The sequence below is a fragment of the Rana temporaria genome, chromosome 1 (assembly GCF_905171775.1).
Source record: "Rana temporaria chromosome 1, aRanTem1.1, whole genome shotgun sequence".
Lineage (NCBI taxonomy): Eukaryota > Metazoa > Chordata > Amphibia > Anura > Ranidae > Rana > Rana temporaria.
This window is the reverse complement of record NC_053489.1, coordinates 630,326,617-630,330,492: the sequence shown is the minus strand read 5'-3', so window position 1 is coordinate 630,330,492 and position 3,876 is coordinate 630,326,617. Positions and strand designations below refer to the sequence as shown.

The window sequence follows — 3,876 nt, the reverse complement described above, 5'->3', positions numbered from 1 at the left end:
AACATTGTAGATTGTTGGATAGCGCTGGAGAGGACCCAGCTGTCATGGTATATATCGATACCAATGACAAAGTTAGAGAAAGATGAAGCACGCTACAAAATGATTTCAGGGACTTAGGGGCTATATTGAAGAAAAGGTCCCCAAGGCAATATTTTCAGAAATACTGCCTGTGAGTGAGTGAGTAACTTGTATAGCACAACAGATGCGAACTTAATCGCCTTGAGGCGAGCCACAGCAGAGAGACAGCAGGAGCATATGGTAATTAACAAGTGGCTGTGGAACTGGTGCAGGGAGGAGGGGTTTGGCTTCATGGCGAACTGGGCTGACTTTTCAGGCGGTTACCATCTTTATAGTAGTGACGGATTGCACTTAAATGGGAGGGGTGCAGCTTTCTTGGGATTTACAATGGCCAAAATGTTGGAGGAAAATTTAAACTAGGCGATGAGGAGGAGGGATTAGAAGACGATTTGCTAGTGAGGGAGAGGATCTTCAATTCAAGCCATCATGACAGGAATCCACTACGTCGCCAATCTCTTGAAAGATTCTCATACGCAGCTTCTGAATCACCATCCATTTAGTTGGACAAACAAGACAATTGGCTGTTCCTAGAAGAAGACTCAACAAAAGTCTGAGGAACCCTCCCAAGGACCAGGTACGGCTGTACCAACACAGGTCCCTACACTAGTGGCGGCTGCCACTCCAGCAACTGGAGGGTCTTCCCATCAGCCCTCCATTTTTTTAGTTTTTGGAACTTCTGAATCACCAACTATCAATGCAGCTGGACAAACAAGACAATTAGCTGTTCCTAGAATAAGATTCAACAAAAAGTCTGAGGCACCCTCCCAGGAACCAGGTACAGCTGTACCAACACAGGTCCCTACACTGGTGGCGGGTGCCACTTCAGCAACCGGAGGGTCTTCCCATCAGCCCTATATTTACCTTTCTGCAGAAGCTTTAAGATCCAACAATCATAATCACCTGTAAAAAAAGATGTTGGTGGTAAAAGCTGCCTCATATCCAAAAGTTGCCAAGAGTGTAAATGTAGACATTAAGCTTGAAGGTTAATCAAAAATATCACATTCTAAAGGGAAAGCTAGAAAAAGGGGAAGAAGGTGTATGGAAGAGGGAGAGAGGGAGGAAAGTAGGGAAGGAAGGGGTGTGGGGGGTTCCCCCCAACCCTCACCCCCCTTCTTCCACCAACCCCTCCTTTCCTCCCTCTTCCATACTCCCCCTCCCAATTGATCTACCTTTCCTCTTAGAATGTGATATTTTTGATTAACCTTAAAGCTTAATGTCTACATTTACACTCTTGGCAACTCTTGGATATGAGGCAGGCTGTTTACCACCAACATCTCAGGCACTTTTTTACATGTGATTATGTTTGATTGATGCATTGTCGATCAACATAAAGTAATTGATTATGTTGTGAAGTTTGGCTTTTTGAGGCATGTTTTGGACCAGCAATTAGGGAAGGTTACAGGCAGTATGTTTTTGAGGCATGTGTTGGACCGGCTATAAGGGGAGGTTGGAGGCCGGTATGTTTTCAAAGCATGTGTTGGACCGACTATGAGGGGAGGTTGAAGGTTGGTATGTTTTCAAGGTGTGTTTTGGACCGGCTATAAAGTGCGGTTGGAGGCCGGTATGTTTTTGAGGCGTGTGTTGGACCGGCTACAAGGGGAGGTTGGAGACCGGTATGTTTTTGAGGAAGTGTTGGACCGGCTATGAGGGGAGGTTGAAGGCCGGTATGTTTTTAAGGCGTGTGTTGGACCAGCTATAAAGGGAGGTTGGAACTCGTTTGTCTTCAGTGGTGGGATGAGTCTTTCCAGCTTTCTTTAGGCTTTCTCTGCTGGAGAAATGAGAACTTTTGCCACCAGTGAGGTCCTTCATGGAGAAGTCCAAGGATTCACTCACATGGGGTGTATGAATCTGTACCCTGCGTGGGGGCTGCGTTAACCCCAAAAAGGACATCCGTGTGGTTGCAGTTGCGCGGACGCACCCTAGGTGCGCTCGGGGCCGTGCACCGGCACCCACGCAGATGTCACATTGGGTACAGCCACTGCACCCGTGTTTACAGCAATGGGATCGCCTACGCAGGATGCTGGGGACACCTGTGCATCCCCATTCCGATAAACACGGCCCTCCCAGGCAGTACGGATCCATACCCCCCGTGTGAATGAGGCAATGGGTGAATGGAATATTTAGCTCCATTGTGTTGCTAATTTGGGTACCACTGTACCCCTCTTTATTGTTATTTGGGTGTGTTTTATTATAGGAATGTTATATATTGTAGATTGGTATAAGTTTGTATATGTTGTGGAGGTGTGTGTTATTCTTTGGGTGTGTTTTGGAGTGTTATATATATAGATTGTAGTTAAAGGTAAGTTTGGATTTATTCTGGAGGAGTTTTGAGTGGACATGTGATGTACCCTGCTCAGCGAGGGTGGGCCTTAGAGAACAGAGGCCGCATATGGGCAGCACAGAGGCTTAGGGGTTAGCCTTGCAGCACTGTAGTCCTTGTTTCAGATTGTGACCAGGACACTATCTGCATGGTGTTTGCATGTTCTCACTGTGCTTGCGTGGGTTTCCTCCAGGTACTCCGGTTTCCTCCTACACTACAAAGACATGCTACCTTTGTGTTGGTGGTGCAGTGGTGAGCATAGCTGCCTTCCAAGCAGCTGACCCGGGTTCGATTCCCGGCCAACGCAATCTCCAATACTTGGAGTCCTTAGAGAGAAAAGCGCTATACAAGGTCAATGCTGAGTATATATTAGCGGTGGAATAAAGAATGAAGCAAAAGTTTGAGGAAGAAAATGTTCCCCCAGAATCCATAGAAGAAGAACCTAGCAACTGACAGAAGACGCTTAGGCTGCAATCACACCTAGTCATTCCGAATTGTGGGCGAAATTACTGCGGTTCCCGAATTGCCGCAAAACGTGTAACACGCTTGTGATCCCGTTACTTTCAATGGCACCCGAATCACTGGACAATATTGTCACCTGACAAATCACACAAACAAAATCACAGGACGCCTGTTTCCAAAAGCAGTCCTGCAATTTGTCAGGCAACAATCGTGGCAAAATCACGCCCCGATTGGGGTGATATTGAAAGTGAAAAGATTGCATATTACTCCAATACTCCCCCCAGCCGGAATATTACACCGATACTCCCCCCAGCCGGAATATTACACCCATACTACCCCCAGGAGGAATATTACACCCATACTCCCCCCCCCTCCCCACCCCCCAGCAGGAATATGACACCCATGCTCCCCCCAGCAGAAATATTCCACCCATACTCCCCCCCCCTAGCAGGAATATTACACCAATCCCCCTCCCCCAGCAGAAACATTACACCGATACTCTCCCCAGCAAGAATATTATACTGATACTCCCCCCCAGCAGGAATATTACACCGATACCCCCCCCCAGCAGGAATATTACATTGACACCCCACCGCCCTGACACTAACGCCCCCCAGCAGGAATACTACACCCAGAGCCGGGGCAAGGATTTTTGCCAACTAAGGCGAAGGTGCATTTTGCCGCCCCCCCCCCCCCCCCCCCCCCGGCACGCACACACACACCCCATACATTATATCTGTGCTCCATTAAGCTTTAATGGTTATGATGCTTAAAGCGATAGTTTAATTTACCGTATTTATCGGCGTATAACGCGCACTTTTTTCCCCATAAAATCAGGGGGAAATTGTGGGTGCGCGATATACGCCGATAGCATACCTCGGAGGAGAAGGAGGGGGACGAGCGCCCGCTGGTAATCACCGAGCCGTCAACTCCTCTCGGCTCTCACTCAGCTGTCGCGTCACACACGCACCGTCCCGCCTCCGCCACCAGCATTGAACCAGAGATGGTCCAATGCC

At 48.3% G+C, this 3,876-nt stretch overlaps 1 non-coding gene across 1 annotated transcript; it reads left to right on the top strand.

The window, feature by feature from the left end:
- The first annotated feature begins 2,633 nt into the window (after nt 1–2,633).
- Nucleotides 2,634–2,705, top strand: TRNAG-UCC. The gene has a single exon. It is a non-coding gene; the product is annotated as a tRNA-Gly (tRNA).
- Nucleotides 2,706–3,876: the final 1,171 nt, after the last annotated feature.